Here is a 23,352-nt window from a genome sequence, read left to right as displayed (position 1 = left end):
TACACGGCTATAAAGACACAGTGAAATATATCTTTATCTTGTTTGATAGCACTTGGTAAATATTGTTCACTTAACAGACGTTATAAATTACTCACTGCCAAACAGGAAAAAGAAAGTCAGCCTTAACAACTATGAAGTGATCAAAAGGCTATATTTAAAAACTTGGAGGCCATAGTCATAAAATGTGATTTAACTGAAGATTTTATGGTATGCTCATGAACAAGTAAATCAGACTCTTCAGTGTTTATCTCTGATAACTGCTGGTTTCACAAGCCATCACCCAAGAATGAGGTGCTATAATTAACCCCTAACACAAGATTCCATAAGCAGCACACAGATAATAAAAATGACAATGGTTTCCCCATCTTTTGGTGTCGGCAAGGGGGCACCTTTTAACTTTCTTTCCTTGATCAAATATCAGATCTCAAATCTTGAAGGAGAAAAAAAGGGGAGCAGGGAACAATAGCTGAAATATGATGAGAGTTTTTTAAGGTAAACCTCGTCCAGAAAAATTAATTTTCAAAAAAAAGCTGTCAAAATGTATTCATGGAACCAAAGTACAAATAAATCTTGATCTACTTAGGGTTCTGCTTTGAAATAAAAAATAAGCACATTATCTAAGGAATATTCTAAAACAACTGTCAGCAAACTTTTTCCGTAAAGGGCCACATAGTAAATAGTTCAGGCTTGTGTGCCATACGGTCTCAGTTGCAAATACTTAACTCTGCAGTAATAGCTCAAAAGCAGCCATAAACAATATGTAAATGAGTGAACATGGCTGTGTGCCAATAAAACTTTATTTACGGGCACTGAAATTTGAATGTCATAGACTTCTCGCATGCTATGAAATGTTTTTGTTTTGATATTTATCCGCCATTGAAATGTGTAAAAGCCACACAGTTCTCAGGCTGTTACAAAGACAGGTGCAATGCAGGATGTGGCCTGAGGGCTATAGGTCGACAACCCCTATCCTAAGACATCACGGACAGTATCACCCTAACAGACAAAGGTCGTTTTTTCCAGAAGGCTGTGGGTTTTTCTCCATTTATCTAATTTTTGGAAGCCAAGAAAGGAAAATCTATGCCCTACTTCTAACACAAGCTCTGACTATGGAATCATCATTGAGGCTGACCTACCCCATCTGGTGAAAGCATGGAAAAAGCCCAGGACACAGAAGAATCCCATCACCCCCAACACCTGTCCCTTCTATCCTTTTATACACTAAACTCTCTCCACGCAATATACACATACCACTGTCCTGTCCTCTGTCACTGTAGGGCTGTCTTTTCAAGACTGTCATAAAAATGGAATCATATAGTGGGTAACCTTTTGAGACTCACTTTTTTCACCAAGCAAGATGCCTTTGAAATTCATACAGGGCGTTGTGTGCATCGACCGTCTCTTCCTGTTTCCTGCTGAGGTATTTGCTGTCCCATCATGTGAAGGCACCACGGTGTCTCTATCCGTTCACCCACTGAAGGACATTTGGGTTGTTTCCAGTTATTCGTGATTACAAAGAGAGCTTCTATAAATACTCACATATAGGTTCTTGCGTGAACATAAGCTTACAGTCCACCTGAGAAATTAGCTAGGGAAAGGCTTTCTGGGTCACATGATAAGTATATGTTCAATGTCACGAGGAACTGCTAAAACAGCAGCTGGACCCTTTTGTATTCTAGTTACTTCACATCCTCACCAGCACTTGCTATCAGTATTTTTCTTGAGTTTGGTCACCGTAGCCGGTGTGCATTGATTTGAATTTGCGTTTCCCCAGTGGTGAATGATGTTGCATATCTTTTCATGTGCTTACTTACCACCCGTATTTCCTCTTCAGTGAAGTGTCTGTTCAACTCTCAGACCCACTTTTAAGCTGGGTTGTTTGTTTTCTTACTGTTGAGCTTGGAGTGTTCTTTATATACTCTGTACAAGCTGTTCGTCGGGTATGTGATGTGCAAATACTTCCTCTCAGTCTGTAGCCTGTCTTTTCATACTCTTAACACTGTTTATTTATCAAGAACATTTTTAAGTTTGATCAACTTCAATTTATCAGTATTTTTTTTTATTTTAGGGATCTGCTTCCGGTATCGTGCCTAAGAACTCTCTAACCCCAATTCCTAAAGACTGCTAATGTTTTCTTCAAAATACTACATGGTTTTATATTTTGCATTTAGATGTTCTATCCTTTTTCTGTCAAATTTTTAATTTTTTTTTTCAACGTTTATTTATTTTTGGGACAGAGAGAGACAGAGCATTTACGGGGGAGGGGCAGAGAGAGAGGGAGACACAGAATCGGAAACAGGCTCCAGGCTCTGAGCCATCAGCCCAGAGCCTGACTCGGGGCTCGAACTCACGGACCGCGAGATCGTGACCTGGCCGAAGTCGGACGCTTAACCGACTGCACCACCCAGGCGCCCCTCTGTCAAATGTTTAATAAAACGTGTGGTTTAGATTAAATCGGACTGTAGGATTCTTCCTTCCACAGTTCTCTGAGACTCTGTTCTTTTTTTCTTTTCTTAATAGCATTTCTCAGGGCACCTGGGTGGCTCAGTCCTTTAAGCGTCGGGCTTTGGCTCAGGTCATGATCTCACAGTTTGTAGGTTCGAGCCCCGGGTCAGGCTCTGTGCTGACAGCTCAGGGCCTGGAGCCTGCCTCGGATTCTGTGTCTCCCTCTCTCTCTGCCCCTCCCCCACTCATGCTCTGTGTCTCTCTCTCAAAAATAAATGGACATCAAAAAAAAAAAAAAAAAATCTAACAGAGAGCATTTCTCTCTGTTGTTCCAAATGGGCAATTTTCTCCATCTTCCAGTCCGCTGATTTCCCTGCCATCTCCCTTCTGCTATTTTGCCAACATGTAAGCTTTTGACTCCGGTTCTCGTTATTTTTCAGTTTAAAATTTTTCATTTGGTTCTTAATTGTATCTTCTACTCGCGCTACCCGTTCGTTCTTTTTGAGAGTATTCACCCTTACGTACTGGAGCGTTTTATAACAGCCGCTTCAAAGTCGATCCCTGGCAATTCCACCATCAGTACCATCGAGGCCTCGGCAACTATACTGTCTTCTCCCACGTGAGCTGTAATTTTCCTGGCTATTTCTGTGCCAAGTCATCTTTTTGTTTTTAAGTTTATTTATTAGAGAGAGAGAGAGCACGAAGGGAAGAAGGGCAGAGAGAGAGGGAAAGAGAGAAAATCCCAAGCAGGCTCCACTCTGTCAGCACAGAGGCCAACGTGGGGCTTGAACCCGTAACCTGCGAGAGCATGACCTGAGCCGAAATCAAGAGTTGGGCGCTTAACCGACTGAGCCACCCACGTACTCCAAGTAATCTTGAATATGGTAAGACTGCAGCTCTTACTTAAATCCTATGGAAAATGTTGAAGCTTTGTTTTAGGAGGCAAACAACACGGCTGGACTCAATTCTCAAGTTTTAATCAGCCTGCCACAGGTTGTGATTCCACTGCCAGCACCATTTCAAAGCCTCTGTGATGCTATTTGGATCTAGATGTCTGCTACCCAGTGACCAACCTGAAATCTAAGCAGTGTTCTGTTCTGTCATTCAGTTGTCAAAACTTACTGTTTAAGGTCAGATATTCACATGAGTAGCTCGGATGCGATCCCAGGAGTTCACAAACAAATTCCTGGAGCTACTTGGGCCAACTCCTCCCTCTCTGACATTTGTTCACTTTTCTTTGGTTCGCTGAAAATCCCCTTCTGGATCCGTTAATCAGAAAACTGCAGCTTTACTTCCCCTGCTCTACACTTCTGGAGAATGTGCTATCAGGGATGGGCAGCAGGAAGACAGAGAGAGACAGAAAATCAATTAGGTCTTTGTCCCACCCTCTGGAGGCCACAGGAGGGAGGCTCCCCTCAGAGTCCCACTGGGAGAAGACGGCTGGAATTTCCACGTTTGGAATTCTCCCAGACTTGACTTCATGCATCTCTCCACACAGCTGACTGTGATCTTTCACTAGAATAAAACAGAACCGTGAGGGCTCCTGGGGAGCTCAGTCGGTTAGGCGTTGGGCTCTTGATTTCCCCTCAAGTCATGATCTCAAGGTTTGTGAGATTGAGCCTCTTGTCAGACTCTGCACTGACAGCATGGGTCCTGCTTGGCATTCTCTCTCTCTCTCCCTCTCCCTTTGCCCCCCTCTCTCTCTCTCAAAATAAATATATAAACATTTAAAAAATAAAAAGAGGGCCCCTGGTGGCTCAGTTGGTTGAGTGTCCAACTCTTTTTGTTTGTTTGTTTCTGAGAGAGAGAGAGAGAGAGAGAGAGAGAGAGAGAGAGCCAGAGAGGGGCAGAGAGAGAGGGAGACACAGAACTCTAAGCAGACTCCAGGATCTGAGCTGTCAGCACAGAGACCGACATGGACTAGAACCCACAAACCACGAGATCGTGACCTGAGCCGAAGTCGGACACTTAACCAAATGAGCCACCCAGATGCCCCTGAGTGTCCAACTCTTGATTTAGGCTCAGGTCGTAATCCCACGGTCATGGGATCGAGCCCCACATTGGGCTCTGCACTGAGCATGGAGCCTCCTTGGTGGGATTCTCTCTCTCTCTCTCTCTCTCTCTCTCTCTCTCCCCCCCCCCACCCTTCTCCCTACTGTGCTCTCTCACTCTCTCAAAATTTTTTTAATTAAAATTTTTTTTTAAAAATAGAACTGTAAGTATCACAGACTTTAGTGAGTTCTTGAAAGAGGACCCAGTTGTTCCCTTAATTACCTCCATTTTGACCTCCATGTGTACTTTCCAATGGATTAAATCCTTCCTTCCAGTTTATGTCTTAACTCCAACCAAAGACTCAACAGGCAAAAAGTCCCCATGATGGGAACCCAAAGTAACCCCTCAAGCAATCAGGACTACCATGACACCAGCAACACCCAACATAACCGATCCCCAAGACAATGACTGACCCAACCTTTATGGCCTAGCTGCACAGATCTGTCAACCTTTGTCTCACATTTTCCTTACATAAACCTAGAGGTCTTTTTTGCACTTTAGAGCTAGTTCTTGGGACATTAGTCCTCTGTCTTCTCAGCGTCGGCCTCAGTGAGATCAATTTCTTGTTTCACCACCCCTGTCTCTCTGCCTTTGGATTTACTAGTGGCAAGTGGCCCAAACTGGCCCAACTGGGACCCCTGGAGCTCAGGTGCCCTTGGGCCTCTGCACCCCTGTTCCATTCTCTGAGTCCTTTCTAGTGAATTATCAAAATGGAGGGGGGTTGGGACGCCTAGGTGGCTTAGGTGGTTGAGTGTCCAACTCTTGGTTTCGGCTCAGGTCATGATCTTATGGTTCATGGGTTCAAGCCCCACATCGGGCTCTGCCCTGATGTTGCAGAGACTGCTTGGGATTCTCTCCCTGTCTCTCTGCCCCTCCTGTAATCTCTCTCTGTCTCTCAAAATAAATAAATAAACTTAAAAAAATGGAGGGTGGTCTTTGGGAACCCCTAAATTTGAAACTGGTGTCAAAAGTGGGGGTGGTCTTGTAGACTGTTCCCTAACTTCACGTTCTGTGTCCCTTACTCAGATGTATTAAAATTAGGGTAGGCCAGAGGAGGGGGGGCTGTCTTTGAATCCAGCTCGTGAAACTATCCAGGCTTCTTCAAGACTCTGGCGTAATCCCAGAACCAGAGAAAGAAAGTGTAATTGAAAAGCCTTCCCAGGGAATCCTGATAGGCTCCTGGATTTAAAACTACTTCCGCTGAGAATTCTTGATATTTTCTAAATATGTAACAAAACAGAAGATAGCCAGGAGTTGGACAGAGTTTATAAGTTGATTGCTTTATCCCTGTCCTGTTTAAAAGCCTTCCCTGGCCTGCCATTACCCAAGTAATAAATCAAATAAGCTTCACATTCCATATTCCCTGCAATCTAACCCCAAACCAGCTTTATTTTCTGCTGCTTTCTTCTACACTATCCCAGCGAGTCCTATCCCAAACCTCTGATTTAATTAGTGGTTTAGGGTGGGGCTCTGGCATCAATATATTTTGAAAGCTTCCCAAATGGTTCTACTATGGATCCAGGAGAGATAAGCTCCTAATGTTTTATTTTATAGCCAAGTAGATCACTACTTATTATATAAACCTAGGATAACATCGTATTTTTACCTCTAGAAATCCACACATTCTTGAAGGTCCAGCACAAATGAAAAACGTTCCAGGAAGTCTTCTCTGATCACACTAGACCAGAATCAATGTCTGTTTCTCTAGGGTCCCTCTGTGTTTTGTATGCAACACTCCATAGGCCCTTCCACATTCCACATTACCTCATGCTTAAGAGGCTGCAATGAAGAAAAAGTATGATCCAAATATCAGCTCTGTGAATTACCCTATTTTTTAATTTATTTTTTTTAAATTTTTTATAAGTTTATTTCTTTATTTTGAGAGAGAGAGACTGAGAGCATGCAGGCAGAGAGAGAGAGAGAGAGAGAGAGAGAGAGAGAGAATCCCAAGCAGCCTCCACCCTGTCAGCACAGAGCCCAACGTGGGACTTGAATTCACAAACCATGAGACCATGCCCTAAGCCGAAATCAAGAGTCAGACGTTCAACCGACTGAGTCACCCAGGTGCCCCTACCCTGTGATTTTAATACAGTGTTTAATTCCCAAAGATTTAAAGACTTGATCTATAAAATTTGAAAACCAAATGGTTATCTTCCTGTGTTGCTCTAAGGTGTAAATGAGACCCTTCTGTGCTCCCCCCACCTTCTTCACATCACAGGGCATAGAAAAGACTATTCTAACAGCTTCCTGGTGGTGCTCCAGAGGCTATGGGTACAAGCGCGCCTGAGCTCCGGGGGTCCCAAACGGACCAGGTTGGGCCACTCACCGCTAGTAAATCCAGGGGCAGACAGACAAGTGGTGGGTGAAACCAGAAAGGAATTTATTTCAGCGAGGCCAACCCTGGGAAGACCAAGAAGTAGCTCTGAAGTGCAGAAAACCCCTCAACATTTTAATAAGGAAAATAAATATAGGGCAAAGGTCAGTGGGGAAGCGCAGGAGGGCAGTGAAGGTCAGGTCAGTTACTGTCTTGGGGTCAATCACGCAGGGTGTTGCCGGTGTCACGGCAGTCCCTGTTGCTTGAGGGGTAGTTTCAGTTCCCCTTATAAGACATTTTGTCCACCGGGTCTCTTGCCTGGGTTAAGTGACAACTTGGAAAGAAGGACTTAATTCATTAGAAAGCACCCATTGAGGTCAAAATGGAGGTAGTTAAGGCAACATCCAGGTCCTCTTCTAGTGCGGGCTGCTTGTGGTCAGAGGTGATGGGCAGTGGCTTCCCTCTACTCCAGGCCTTGTGCTACTGCTCCAAGAGTTAACAAGACCAGTATCTGGACATACCTGCAACCCATTCAAAAAATACTGACTGGGTGCCCATTAGATTCACAGGGAGAGCATTAAAAGCTACCACTGCTTGGATATCACCCCCAGAGATTATGATTTCATTCACCTGGGGCACAGCCAGAGGCACTGGGGTTTTTAAAGCTCCCAGATCATTCTCCTGTATATCTAAGGTTGAGGACCACCAAACATAAAAAATATGAAGCAGAAACATCATTACATGGGTGCTTGGGTGGCTCCGTGGGTTAAGTGTCCAATTCTTGGTTTTAGCTCAGGTCATGATCTCACAGTTTGTGAGCTCAAGCCCCCCATCAGGATCTGCCCTGATAGCGAGGAGCCTACTTGGGATTTTCTCTCTCCTTTTCTCTCTCTGCCCCACTCCCACTCATGCTTTCACAGGCTCGGTCTCTCTCTCTCTCTCTCTCTCTCTCTCTCTCTCTCTCTGTCTCAAAATAAATAAATAAAAACTTTAAAAAAAAGAAACATTTTTAAGTAAACTTCTAGGTTATAAATTTCTGAAGAACGGAGAAGGTAGATTTTTCAAATCTACAGCACAAGCTTCCAGGCTTAGTAGGACAGACATACACACCGTATCATTAGGGTGACTCTAGTGTTTCTCAATCTTACTATACAAAGTAATCAAACAAATGTTAAGAAAAGGAAAAGTTCCATAAAGCCATGAATGTTTTCAGGCCTAGTTCTTTCAATTCAAGAAAGCTGAACATCTCGAAGCCTAAGGAATGAATTCCCCCATTTGTTTCTGGTCTTGCGTTTCGTGGTAAACAGGCTTCTCTCTTACAGAATTTGCCTCCGATGTTTGGAAACTTCAAAATGGAAGAGAGACTTCTCAGTGATTCTGGTTCTCATTGATGAAATCACTTAATGTAAATGGGGCTTACCTTTATCAATTCATCAGAAATTCTAAAGCTCCTAATCAATCCCATTTATATTCACAAAATCCCAAATGTATTTCCATTGAGTATTTTCACAGTAGATAATAGGTTCCACCAACCGCTGACCAGTCTCACCAAGAATAACAAAAGAGGCAATAATCCCAAATGAGGCATTCCATCTCTGTTCAAAAGCTTGAAACGTACCTGGGCAGGTCATGTCAACAAAATTTCAGGTAGTATAAAATATATAAACCCCTACCCTCCCCCCAACACACATGCATGCATGCGTGTGAGCACACACACAAAAACACACATGCCTGTTGTTTCTGTCATGCACCTTGGAGGTGAAACACTTAAGTTTGACTCTCCTAGCCTTCGTATACTATTGGATGTACCATTCAAACAAGTTTCTGTGCCTCAGTTTTCCATATCTATATAACAAGGGGCCATAACATTACTAATGCCTCTTAAGCACTGATTATGATTTGAAGAAACTTAGACTAAATGAAAGGGAAATCAGTATTTGGTGAGTGCCTGCTTCCAGAAGCTAATCACGTGGCTTCCACAAAGAAAAACATGCCTAAACAAGCTTAACAAAAACGAAAATTTGGAGGGTGCACCTGGCTGGCTCAGTCAGTAGAGCAAAGGACTCTTGATCGTGAGTTCCAGGCCCACGTTGCGCATGGAGCCTACAGGACAGGTGAGGCGAGGCGAGGCGAGGCAAGACAAGACAAGGCAAGGAATTTTTTGGAAAATACCTGTAATACCCAAAAGTAGGCATTGGAAGAGATCCTCATAAGGGACTAGGTCTTCCTTGGAAAGAATTTACGCATCTTTCAAAGGAAATTCTTCTCTTTCTTGGTCTCTGAAAAGGGAGTGAAGTCGGTCCATGGTCAGCACACGTGCTGAGTTTCCTCTTGAACAAATTAAGAAAGACTATCATCCAGAATCCATCCTGCTGCACAGGCATCTTGAACTCTTACTCACCTGGTTTCTTTCTTCAGTAATTCCTCAACTACAGCCACACGAATGAGTGGATGAGAGCAGGAAGACAACATATAAATATATATGTTAGTTAAAAAAAAAAAAAAGCAACCCAGTTCTGTCACATTTAAAGAGAGAAAAATGTAAAATACTTCACCCATCTGTGTTGCAAGTTAAGAAAATTATTAGGGCACCTAAGCAGCTCAGTAGTTACATGTTCGACTCTTGATTTTGGCTCAGGTCATGATCTTGGCTCACGTCATGATCTCACAATTTGTGAGATCAAGCCCCACATTGGGCTCTGCACTGGCAGTGCAGAGCCTGCTTGGAATTCTCTGTCTCCCTCTCTCTACCCCTCCCTGACTCGTTCTCTTTCTCTCTCTCAAAATAAATAAACATTGAAAAACATTGGGGGAAAAAAAGGAAAGCCCATTAAACTGGCATACATTTAAGAAGTATAATTTACAACAAACCCTATGTTGTACTTCTATGAAAGTAAAACCAGAGAAGAAAGAGAAGAAAAAGAGGGAGAGAGAAAAACAACACAATTGAAGAAGGAGTACGTGGATTTACAACACAAATATTTTATTCCCATCTAATCTGAGAGCACTTTTTTGTCATTTTAAGAAGGATTTAAGAAGAAAAATCCCACTTCCTGGCTGGAGAGTGTCAAACATTACATTTCATCTCAACAATGAAGATTGCTTCTTTTCTTTCTTTTTTTTTTTTTGTTTATTTATTTGCGAGGGGGGGATGGTACACGTGCACATGACTGGGGGAGGCGTAGAGGGAGGGAGGGAGGGAGGGAGGGAGAGAGAGAGAGAGAGAGAGAGAATCCCAAGCAGGCTATACACTGTCAGTGCAGAGCCCAACCTGGGGCTTAATCTCACAAACTGAAATTGACCTGAGTAGAAATCAAGAGTTGGACACTTAACCAACTGAGTCACCAAGGTGCCCCAAGGTTGCTTATTTATTATCTAATCATTGACAACAGAGAACTTCTGTGAACTTCCTGAATCGTGTCTGAAATTTTATAACTGATGCTCATTTTTCTGAAGAAAATGTTCAGAGGATTTATCAGATGTTCAGTTTGTGTTATCGACTCTCCCACAAATCAAGAACCACTTATTAAAGTTAACACTGAGTTTCAAAAGTCATGTTGCATTTTTGCAACTATAGGCACAAAGCATATCCGAAGTGATCCAATTGTTTGGTCCGACTGGTGAGCCAAAAATTTCTTCTTCATTGCCTCAAACAGGCAGTAAGTTCTGAGAACCAAACTTTGATATTTGACCCGTTTGGATTTGTAGATCTGAACCTGAAGTCAGATCATTTTGGCAGTTTGATTAGTCTTCCACCACTTTGCTTCCTTCTACATTCCACGGACTTCCAGTGTCAGTTTGTCTACAATTTCTCCCTGGGGGAGAGTTCAAACTCCTTCCCTTCAGGTACCCATGTTTGCATCACTGTCTAGAATTTTCTTTTATTTGACACTGGAGGAAATGACTACTTTTAAACCCTCAAAGTCCGATGGCTCAAAGCCCGTGCTGCAAAGCCAGCCAGTTTCCATGTAAGTCTACAGTCCACAGATTTTCCATCCTTAATACAGATTCATAAAAGGAAATTTCGCCAATTGTAAATAGCATCATTTATCACATTTATGGCTCCACCAAGTATGAGTTCAGAATTTACCTGGCTGGATGACTTTTACATAGCTCCAGTCTCCTGGCAAAAAAAAAAAAAAAAAATTCATTTTTTTTTTAATTTTGGCACATGAGGAGGGAGGAAGAAATGGTACGCAAGAAATATGTGCAGTTCTCAGTGTATCAATTATGCCTCAGTAAGGCTGGGGGTTTTTCTCTTCTTCTTTCCTTTTTTTTTTTTTTTTTTTTTTTTTTGAGAGAGAAGGGGAGAGAGCAGGCTGTGCACTGTCAGTGTGGAGCCCAACGCGGGGCTCAAACTTGAGAAGTGGGAGATCGTGACCTGAGCCGAAGTCAGATGCTTAACTGATTGAGCCACTCAGGTGCCCCAGTAAAGCTGTTTTTAAAAAATAAGTAAATAAAAAGCGAGGGACAAAAAAGATAAGAGCACAAGATATCCCAGCCAGGACATATGCACTCTGCAAATTTATTTAGGCTGTGACACTACGTGACAGAGACCAATCCTTTGTTTTCTTTACCAAGCCAATCCCCCCACCTTAAATTATAAGAACATACTGCAAATCATATACTCAGTGACCCCACAAATTAACCAGAGTCCTTACAAAGACTAGAAAGCAGTCAATTAATCGCATGAACAAAAGAATTTTTCATGTGCCTACCATATCATTGCCACTAACCCCTGCTCACTCCTAAGCATCCTGAGTGCTCTTCACGGACACAAGTTGCGTCTTAGAATTGACCTTAACTTAATATATATGTTATTTAAAAAAAGAGTGCGATCAGCCCAGTGCTGTGTTTTGTGTGTCTTTTATTGGAGGTGACACAAGTAATATTTGTGGTCAGTCTTTGGACGATGGAGAAAACATATATTTATGACTGAGATAAGCAATTTCGAAACATTTCATTTCCCCTTTCTTCTCCCTGCAAAATGAAACTTTACCAACGCTTAGGGTTTTATCAACATCTCCCTTCTGGGAGGTGGGGGGAGGGGGGGCTTCATCATCTCAGAGTACATGCTCAGGTTAATGATTTGACCTCATGAATTGTAGCCTTGGAGCTGTAGGGATCCCCATGGATATAACTAGGTACTGGCACCCGACTGTTCTTTTCCATTCCAAAACCAAAATTCAGAGCTGTAGCAGAGGACAGGTTCTCATCATTGTAAGACAAATTTGCACGGCCTTCCAGAAAAGTGGGGGGGGGGGGGGGAGGGATGTATTCATTAGTCTCTCAAATGCTGGTCTGAGAACAGGTGCCTATACAGTATCTTCTGTACCTGGTGACCCCAGGACTTCTTCCCTTCCCTTCCCACCCCCAATCTCAGCCCCAACATTGCCACCAAAATCCCACTTTGGATTCTAGGATTTGGGAACACTTCTCTGTGGCACTGACAGGCCGCACATTTGGGGGTCAGTTGAACCAAAAGGCCTTGGAGAGCATTTGAAGTCCCTCCCCAAGTCTCTAAACTCTCATTAGAAGGGTTCACAGTTACTGGAGGGGTCATAAAAACATACACTCGGATATAGGATGGGACCACATCTACTGGATGTGCTTTGTGGCACTCTGTGTCTTCTCTGCTCATCAGTGTCTAGCAATTATCCACAATTTGGAGGGATGAGAAAGAAAAGGAAGTAGCCTTGTTTCACCAACAGCAGTTTCCGGGAAGAGCGTGGACATGGGCAGACTGTTGACTTCAGTGTTTGCCAGCAAATTCCAGGAACTGAAGATACCCAAGTCTTCTGGTGATGACTTCCCTGAGATTTCCTGAAAGCAACTGTCTTCATCCACACCCCTCCCCACCCCCCACCCATAAAATGGCTATGTAAGCCTCTGAGCCTCCGTATTAAATCTCTTCCTTCCTGAATCTGAAGTGGGCACTGTTTTCTGGACGTGGCCGGATCAGTCATGGTTACACCCATTATCCTGCAGATTCTCAGAGCTGAAGGTATTAGCCTAGGAATTTGCTCTGTGTGCCCATGAGAGTTACAATCCAGCAAAGACAGAATCTCCTAGAAAACACATAGTGAAAACTCACAAATCCCAAAGCTCCAGGGGAAAACACACATGAATCACCTCACTGAAAAATCACGTGCTCCCTAGCACAGGCCCCATGAGCAAAGGTAGCATATACAAGTTCTAGAAACATCGGCTGTACCTCCATCCTCCTACTACACTTCCCTCATCTGTGATGTGGTGCGCTTCAGAGTTTTTCTCTCTTAAGTCTAGGGCAACTTTAAAGAAAGGTTTGACTCGAACACCGGTGGAAATCTGAGCAGCTCCAAATACGAAATTCTTCAAGGGATTGGGGACAAATTTATTTTGGCAGGAGTTAACTTTCAGAGTGTTAGAGGATAACAGATGTAAATATATGGATTTTCTCCTTTCAGTGGGCAGGTTTAATATAGTTCGTGTCTTCAAAAAGCAACCCACAGTTTCAGAAGATGGGCAAGAACCTAGAAAACGCAATCTTTGAGACCAGCACTGTTCAACAGCACTTCCTGTGATGAGAGAAATGTTCTTTATCTGTGTCGCCCTATCTATGTAGCTCCTGATTATATATGGCTGCCAAGAAAACAAGTGTTTAATTTTATATAATCTTAATTCATCTACAGTTAAATTCAAACAGTCACATGTGGCTATGGAGAGCACAGATTTTTTTTCAAACCTGTTTGACACAGCTCTTACAACAATATAAATAGTTTATCGTATTAAATACATTTATAAAAACAATAAAATTGCCTCAAAATATCAAGTCCTCTATCTAGATAGAGTCAGTAATAAATGGATTGCTGTAGAAAGCCAGTATGTACTGAAGTCATAGCTATATGTCTCTTTCCAATTTAAAAATTAATTTGATTGTGGGGCGCCTGGCTGGCTCGGTCAGTAGAACACGTGACTTGTGATCTTGGGGTCATGAGTTCAAGCCCCACATTGGACATAGAGATTACTTTAAAAATAATAAAATAAAATATTAATGTTTAAAGAAATCAACTGGATTTTAATTTGGCAAGTAGTAGATGAGAATGTTCTTATAAACTCTTCGAACAATGCCGATAAACACCACGCCTCCTCACTTCTGCCCCCTCAGTCAATTTCGTTCCCCACATCCTGCAGGGACATGGCAGAAACACTACTATAGTTTAGATGTGTATATTTTCAGAATTTCTTCTATGTGTTTCAAAACATATTTGCGTACAGATACAAGACAAACTACGGATCCATGTTAGATTAAATTAGATCATATTTTATTATTCTCAATATGGTCACACCTATACCTTATTCTTTGTTATAGTTGTGTAACATTCCTAAGTGTGGATTTATTTTTTGTAGTCTATTTGATCCTTTTGGTCATTGTTCCCTTGCTAGAATCCTAACTCGTATTTTTTTTCCTATTACAAATAATATCACAATAAGTGTCCTTTTATGCAATTCCTTGTGCATATTTTAAATTTTAACGGGTTACAAAATTTCCCCTCTCTGATGACTGTATAGTTCATATTCACCATTGCCTCCCCTGATATTATTAAAAGGGTTTCTGATTGTTTCCTTGTTTGTGTTTTTATGGTTTTTTGCCAATCTGATGAGTGAAAAGGGAATCTTATTAAGTTTTTATTTCTCTATTTACTAATGAGATCAAGCAACTTTCCATATGCCTGCTAAATTTCATCTTTTGTGAATTGACTATTTATATCTTTTTTTTTTTTCAGGAAAACACATACTAAAATACAGCAAGAACAGGGCTGAATTATCTTTTCTGGAATATACAGTGCCTTGCACATAGAGCTCCATAAATATTTACTGAATGAATGAATAAAACAACCAACATCATGAAAATCTCTCTCTCAAGATAAAAGGATAAATTAAGTCCGTATTGTTTTTAACTTAAGTTCCATATTTCAGAAAATCAAGGGTAGACAGGTAAATGACCAGTTTATATTACAACTTCTAGAACTCCCCATTATTCTACTAGATTGGTAAATTTTAAAAATCCAACTAAATATTCATTCTGTAATCCCCTCAAAAAGAATTTCTGATGGGGGCGCCTGGGTGGCTCAATCAGTTGATTCTTGATCTCGGCTTAGGTCATGATCTCACAGTTCGTGAGTTCAAGCCCCACATCGGGCTATGCACTGACAGTGCAGAGCCGGCTTGGGATTCTTTTCCTCTCTTTCTGTCCTTCCCCGACAGTCACGTGCACATGCTCTCTCACTCTTTCTCTCTCTCAAAATAAATAAACTTAAAAAAAATTTTTAAGTATTTCTGATGGAACGGTTACTCTAATTCCAAGTAATTTTTTCTCGAGACTTCAATCTCCCTAATATCTCCAGAGTAAAATAAGAATATTTTAATGCACGTACTTTTCATATTTCACAGAGTTGTCATAGCTAGATTAGGATAACTCAAGCTTCTTTCCATCACAGATAACCCCAGAATGTTTTCACTTCTGCCTTACCAATGTCTGCTCTTTTCTGGTAAGAGTACTCTATATTTCTTGGTGGAATCTGCCTCTCCCCGGTCTCGATCCACATGGCATCTATAAGGCTGACTCCAATCCAGCCCTGTGGGTGGGTTTAGAACCAAAAAGCGGCCTGAGTAGACAAGTAGAGCCAATCATATATCATCCCAGGGCTTCTGCAAGAGAGGCAACCTCCATCCAGTATAAGACCAAGGTGACTAGCAGCCATTTTGCTACTTGGTCTAAAAAACATGCTTGAGAAGAAGCCCAAAGCAAAGGAGAGCAAAATCTAGAAATGGAGAGAGAAAGAAAGGGCAGGAAAGGAGAGAAACAGGTCCTGAGAGTGACATTTAAACCATGAGATTGGGGCGCCTGGGTGGCTCCGTTGGCCTGGGTGGCTCGGCTCAGGTCATGAGCTCACGGTTCACGGGTTCGAACCTTGCATCCGGCTCTGTGCTGACAGCTCAGAGCCTGGAGCCTGCTTCTGATTCTGTGTCTCCCTATCTCTCCACCCTCCCCTGGCTTGCGCTCTGTCACCCCAAAACAAATAAATGTTAAAAAAAAAATTAAATAAAAAATAAATCATGAGATCAAATTGCACTTGAAACCACATCTACCAGAGACTTCTCAAGCATGCTAACATATGAAATTTTACAAGAAATTTTTAAGTCCTTTTTTGCCTGGAATTAGGGTTTTGGTCACTTACAATAGAAAGAATCCTGAAGTTGACACACTTGGACAATAGGAATTTTTTTGAGGGATCATTCTGAATTATCCAGGATCCAGATCACCTCAGCTTCCCTCTCCCTCTCTGCTTACTCTAGACTTTGTCCAAACTTGCATTTCTATGCTTGACAACAGCATCACTTCTTATGTGTGAAACATATTTTCTTTTTATATTCTCTCACGGAAATAATGGCACAGAAGGTATATAGTAGATCCAATGCTATTATCCTTGTTTTAAAAAAATTTTTTTAACGTTTATTTATTTTTAAGACAAAGAGAGACAGAGCATGAATGGGGGAGGGTCAGAGAGAGAGAGACACAGGATCTGAAACAGGCTCCAGGCTCTGAGCTGTCAGCACAGATCCTGACGTGGGGCTCAAACTCATGGATCGCGAGATCATGAGTCGTTCGCTCAACCGACTGAGCCACCCAGGCGCCCCTATCCTTGTTTTATTACTGAGAATAATGGAGGCACAGCAAAGCTAACGATATTCAAGGTCTGGGGCAATATCCAAGGCATCCAGCTAGCTGCTTCTTCTGAGCCCAAGCATTACCCACATGATGCTAAAGGTGCAGTGAATGAGGGGTAAGTCCGCAGACACTGCCAGAAGGTTCTGATGATGCCATCCTGGACCTTTCCTGGCCTCATGAAGTGGAAATCACCTTCAGTTTATACTCTACAGAAAGTGTATGAAAATGCCCTCTTCCATAGTACTAAATAGCCCACGACAGAGAATGTTCCCAACCACAGCCAATGCTGATCCCACCAAGTGACTCAGCGAAAGGACAACAGAGACAGATACACAACTTATTACACAAAGCAATCCGAAGTCACTGGACCTCTGGCATCCAACTTTTTAAAGGAGACAGAGTAAACAGGGGTCAATACTGTAGTGGGAAAGCTAGGAACGTGATCTGGAATTAGACAAATTGGTGTTCAAATGTGAGCTTTGTCACTTATTACTTGTGTGACATCAGTAGGTCATTAGGCGATTTTATTCTTACTACCTCCTCTGAGTTGGCCCTACCTGCGGACTGTTCTGGTAAGTGGCAAGGAGGAGAGCCATTTAAGCAACTGCTCCAGCCTTGAGATGCCCTATCAGAGCACAAAACGGTGGGCCTCTGTCATATCCCTGTCCTTCCTAGCTTCCTTCCAGGCAGTGATGACGTGACAACATGTACTACACGGTTTGTTACCTACCTTGACTTGCATTAGAGCCAGAGGAGCAGTGACCTCCATGGTACCCAGAGGCTCTCTTGCCTACAGGCTTTATACCTCATTCCTTTTTGTTTTGTCTTAGAGAGAGTGCACCACACGGGGCTCCACACTCAGCACAGAGCCCGAAGCGAGGCTTGATCCCATGACCCTGGGATCATGACCTGAGCCAAAATCAAGAGTCAGATGCTCAACCAACTAAGCCAACTAAGCTATCGAATTGCCTCTATACCTCATGCTTTATCTGCATCACAAACCCTTCCCGAACTCCTCCCCAGGCTTTCATAGGAGCTCAAGCTCAGGAAACAGTGAATGTGGCTGTGAGTACCATTTGTATGGTTCATGCATTTGTTTCTTTGTTGTTGTTGTTTTCCATTAGACTATCATGCATTTGGGGGCACCCGGGTGGCTGAGTCAATTAAGCATGTGACTCCTGATTTCTGCTCAGGTCATGATCTCATGGTTCATGACTTCGAGCTACATATCGGGCTCTGCACTGATAATGTGGTGCCTTCTTGGGATTCTCTCTCTCCCTCTCTCTACCCCTCCCCCACTCTAAAAACAGACAAATAAACCTTTTTTAAAATGACATTTCAGGGGTGCCTGGGTGGCTCAATCAATTGAGCATCTGACCTTGGCTCAGGTCATAATCTCACGGATCATGGTTTCAGGCCCCTCATCGGGCTCTGTGCTGATAGTTCGGAGCCTAGAGCCTTCTTGAGATTCTGTGTCTTCCCCTCTCTCTCCTCTTCCCCTGCTTGTGCTCTGTCTCTCTCTGTCTCTCAAAAAATAAATGTTAGAAAAAAATTTTAAATGACATTTCATAATTCTATAAAAAAAAAAATATCGTGCATTTGGAGAGGAGTTCCCACTGTCAGGAAATTTGTTGCTGGACACGAACAGTCATTTCTTTTGGATCCTTTGCCTTGTTTGCCCAAACCTGAAATGTGTCAAACATAAACCTCCTTCCATCTTCCCCCACTCCTTATTTTGTTACCTTCTCCACAAGGTTCTGGAGGTACAGGCATCTCTCAGAGACTCACTCATTTCACATATCCTAACAGACTTCCCCAAATGCAGGGATTTCCCCTACTATTGAATAGTACCCAAACCTGCCCTCCCTGAGCCTTGATTTCCCATCTGTAAGATGGGAGTAGAGGGGAAAAGTTGTGCTCAATTCGAAAACTACGCATCACCTAGAGGATATCCCTCCAGGAAGCTATTCTACGGCTCCGGTCTGTACCCATGCAAATTCTGTCCAGTTAAGTAGAAATTCAGTTGACTTCCTTGACCCTTCCTGTGGGGGGGAGGGACATGTTTGGCCCCCATTTGTACATTCCCTCCAAGAGTTCTGACCTACAAATGTATCTCTTCTTTGGATTCTCTTTTGAATCGGTTGTAACATCTGTCTAGTTCTCTCATTGATAAATGAGTAGGATCGCATCTTTAATACCTGTTCTCTTTTGTATCTGTAGGATAATCAGCATTTTACCTCTTTTGAAAACTATTCTTAACAGAAATAAAAATATTACCTATCTCAGAGGGCTAAATTGAAGCTTTAATATAGTTGGAAATGTCAAAGAGACGCAGCCACTCTGTCAAGAAAGTGACGCGCACAAAACATTATGTGCATTACACACTCAATAAATGTTATTTGTGATTATTTCCAAAGAGAAGGTCATTTTTCAACCAATCGTGGTTTCTTTACGTTTAAATAAATCTTTAGATAAATGACTCCATGTTGGAATTGCTAACGATAGATGCCTGGGAAAAAATGGACCTTCCCTCAAAATTATTAATAATGTTGGCTCCCAGCCTGGCCAACCCAGGTCCAAGAGCCCCCTTCTTAGACAATAATGCCTTACTGAAGCTCTTTCCCATCTGGGCATTTTCCTCATAAAACACAGCAATCCAAACATGGGAACAGAAACGTTACGACTGGCAACAATAGGGAATCCGTGTGAAAAGTGGAAGTCATTATTTCTAAATACAAAATAAGAACGTGCCTCTAAAAACAAATAGAAAAGGTTAATTCTGGGGCTTCTGGCCAATCCATGTTACCTTGTGCCAAAGTACAACCACCTAACAGGAACCCCAACAATAATGACTTGTTCAAGTTTTGCTTCTTACGCTTACAGCCGAAAAGACATCCCCAGACACTTGTTGCTTATTACCAACTGCTGGCCTTTGTCCTACAAAGGACAGAAGGACTGGGGAGACAGCAGATAATTTGAAAGATTTTATCACATAACTTTCTTTTTTTTTTCATAATAAAAGAACCATATATTGTGATGAATGATTACTTTTCCTGCCACTGATGTAATTTAACAATTGTACTTAATCTTATTTTCCTAAGTGTTAATATTTCCAGTATTTGAACGTTTCTAGTGCCTGCCTGGCTCAGTCAGTTCAGTGTCCAACTCTTGATATCGGCTCAGGTCATGATCTCACAGTTCAGGGGTTCGAGCCCCGCGTCCAGCTCTGCACTAACAATGAGGAGCCTGCTTGGGATTCATTCTCTCTCTCCATCTCTGCCCCTCCCCTGCTCACTCTCTCTCTCTCAAAATAAATAAACTTGAAAAAAAATGAATAACAGTCACTGAAATGCTCTATACTTAAGGTTCTAATATTACAAAAATTCCAAGGAGATTTTATATTTTTCTCACCTTTGTTTGCTTGCAACAAACACATCCCGTGTCCAAAAAAAAAAAAAAAATGTATTTTTACGTTACAGATCTAAATGTTTTCATATAACATGGTTTGCTTCTTGATATCTACTCTTGGTGACCGAATCTATTTGTAGCTTCTCAGTGTAGATGTTTGAGTCATCTTGGTTGCCAAGGGATGGAATTGCCATGTGCTGAATTCAATTAAATGTCTTAAATATCACACATACCCTGTCACGTTATGCAATTACTCTAATCCTACCAAATCAAATGCACCACTCACATTCCATTGATTGCCTCTGTGATGAGTCACTACTGTAGCCTAGAAATGTCATCCAAAAGAAAACTGTCAATTCAACCATAATCTACAGACCGCTGGTAGAACAGGCATCCTGGAACCAAATAGAGCCCGGGAAAATTTAGTGTAGGTGGAATTATCAAAGACTGTAGCCACTCTAAGGCTTACAAGAACATTCCTGGTTGGACCCGAACAGACTCTATACCAGATACCAGGCTCCCATTCCAGCCAGCCAGCACATACCCATTCCCCACAGAAACCACCACCAAAGCAATAGGGTTTGCAACAGACAACTAATTCCAACTTACTAAGTTCTCTAGGAAATCTCAACTGATAGAAGGGTATCTCCCCGTTACGATCGTGCTCGCTTCCTCATCGTTCGTGTGGGACATATTTGAAACAGCGGCGCACAAGAAGAGAAAGACTAGTGTGAACTCTATCAATCAGGAAAAGCTTCGCTGAACAGACAAAATACTTTTTTCTCTCCCGCACTCCTTTGCACGTCTCCTAATACGCACGACTCGTAATGTGCATGCATTATGCATGCACGTGCATGCATAATGTTTAAGTGACCCCTAGCACTAGACCATAAAAGCATCGTACTCCCTTTCACATTCTCCGCTCCTAAGACCTGTCACACCTAAAATCAAAGCTCTCTTACCTGAGTGACTGATATGACGGGTCGGGCAGGTGGTGACCCTCCTGGACACTTGTACACCGATCTCCTACACATCTGTTTGGGCCAGTCACACATTTTATTGTAATTATTAAAAACATAACAGCGGGAAAAGAAAAATCATCGCGGTTCTTCTGGAAAGGAAACGTAGGCTGAGCAGCTATGAAAAAAAAATGTTGTTAAGTTGTGGACCAGACAGATGTAAATAATCAGAGAAAAACACAGATTTATGCTCACAGGTTGCTTTGCATACATATCTGAGTTTAAACCGATTTTAAACATTTTAAACAGACCCGAAGAATTCCAGTGAGCAGCCTGTGGGCCCATATGAAACATTAGTAGGGGCACCTGGGTGGCTCAGGCAGTTGAGCATCCCACTCTTGGTTTTGGCTCAGGTCGTGATCTCACAGTTTCTGAGTTCAAGCCCCAGGTCAGTCTCTGCACTGAGAGTGGAGCCTGCTTAAGATTTTCTCCCTCTCTCTCTTCCACCCCCAAAACAAAAAGTAAATGAATGTATCTATATAGATGTCACATTAAAATATTTAGGTTAAAAAAATTTCTATTTTTGTGTGTAGTTCCCTGCTTTGACTTTGATTTAACTGACCAAGGAAAGAATGAGTCCCCACTCCCTCAGACAAAAGAGTTCTACTATAGGCAATATTCCAAAAGTGTTCAAGGAAAGACCCTCTGATTAAACAAATCTACAACATAAAGGGTATGTGGACGTAAGAAGGCAGAATGGTGGGAAGGCAGGATCAGGCACAGCAAAGTTGCAGAGCGATGGGCCTTGCTTTTCCACGCATCTGGCTCCAAGGATTTCGCCAAGCTCCGCTGGCCTCATCTCCAGGGACAAAAATCCAAGATCATGTTCCTTGACCTGGGGCGTTTATTTATACCTGCCCTCACTTCAAATCACTTGTTCATTAGCTTGAGCCATGTAGAGACATGTAAAATTTTCTCTTCATCGTTTTATTTCACCACGAAATTGGCCCCAGTGTCATTATAGGTCATGTCTGGATGCAGCCTCAGGTAACACACTGGTTTTTGGTTTTGGTTTTGTTTTTTAACATTTTAGATTGCTTACTAAGGGGTAAAGATCTGGGGGGCGCCTGGGTGGCTCAGTGGTTGGGCATCCGACTTCGGCTCAGGTCATGATCTCACGGCTCATGAGTTCGGGCCCCGCGTCGGGCTCTGTGCTGACAGCTCAGAGCCCGGAGCCTGCCTCGGATTCCGTGTCTCCTTCTCTCTCTGCCCCTCCTCCACTCGTGCTCTGTGTCTCTGTCTCTCAAAATTGAATAAACGTTAAAAAAAATTAAAGAAAAAAAAGAGGTAAAGATTTGGTTCTGCTCATTAGTTATCTTTTTCAAGAAACGTGCCACGTACGTAGACTGATTCCTCATGAGAAATACTTCCTTCAACGTTTCTTCCCTGGAAATGTTTTCGGGAACTGCAGACCACAGCATCAGATAACAAGCTGTTTGTAAAAGTGCACCTTCTCAAGGCGGGCTCTGCGAAAAAGGTAGTTATAGAGGCTTGGATAAAGATTAAATATGTGAACTTGTTAAACTCATCTTTTACCTCATTTTGAAGTGTGGCTTTCCAAAATACCCTGGTATCCATCAGAGGCCTCGTAAGTGCTCAGCGCTGACCTCTAACCAGGGCCTCCCCGAAGCTGACAGCTCAGAGAAGCCTGCCGAGAACCTTGACCCTGTAACTCTTGCATTTACCTTCCGGGTTCACTCGCGGCTCAGAAACTCTTTAATAATTACTAGGGGCCAGACCCGGGGGTGCAAGCGAATCTTCCCAGCATCATTTGCACGATGACCCTCCAACCCACATATGTGAGCCTGCTGTCTGCCTTAAAGTCCATCTGTCAGGAAGACCAAAAAAAGGCAGGCTGGAAAGAAGAGAGCCTGGTTCAGCCACAGTCATCCACAACCATGATTTCAAGGAACTTCTGGGATTTCACATTTTGCACACTGGTAATCCTGTTTTATAGGATGCCATTTTCTCCTTCAAAACTACGTGATTTGGCGGGGGAGTGGGGCGCCTGGGTGGCTCAGTCGGTTAAACATCGCACTTTGGCTCAGGTCATGATCTCACGGCTCGCGAGTTCAAGCCCCACGTCGGGCTCCGCACTGGTGGTGTGGAGCCTACTTGGGATTCTTTCTCTCTGTCCCCCGATCTCTCTGCCACTCCCCTACTTGCGTTTACTCACTCTCTTTCTCTGAAAATAAATAAACTTTAAAAAAAATGGGCACCTGTGTGGCTCAGTCGGTTGAGCGTCCAACTTCGGCTCAGGTCATGATCTCACGGTCCGTGAGTTCGAGCCCCGTGTCGGGCTCTGTGCTGACAGCTCAGAACCTGGTGCCTGCTTCAGATTCTGTGTCTCCCTCTCTCTCTGCCCCTCTCCCTCCCTCACTCACCCTCTGTCTGTCTGTCTC

General features: G+C 42.8%; 1 long non-coding RNA gene across 1 annotated transcript; it reads right to left on the bottom strand.

Annotated features, from left to right (window-relative positions):
* Positions 1–591: 591 nt before the first annotated feature.
* LOC123384587 lies at positions 592–9,444 on the bottom strand. The gene is made up of 3 exons (XR_006595921.1): positions 8,984–9,444; positions 6,104–6,276; positions 592–1,474 (listed from the first exon to the last, which is right to left on the bottom strand). It is a non-coding gene; the product is annotated as an uncharacterized LOC123384587 (long non-coding RNA).
* Positions 9,445–23,352: the final 13,908 nt, after the last annotated feature.

The sequence above is a fragment of the Felis catus genome, chromosome A1 (genome assembly GCF_018350175.1).
Source record: "Felis catus isolate Fca126 chromosome A1, F.catus_Fca126_mat1.0, whole genome shotgun sequence".
Classification (NCBI taxonomy): domain Eukaryota; kingdom Metazoa; phylum Chordata; class Mammalia; order Carnivora; family Felidae; genus Felis; species Felis catus.
Note: the sequence above shows the minus strand (reverse complement) of the source record. Positions and strands in the feature narration are given on the sequence as shown.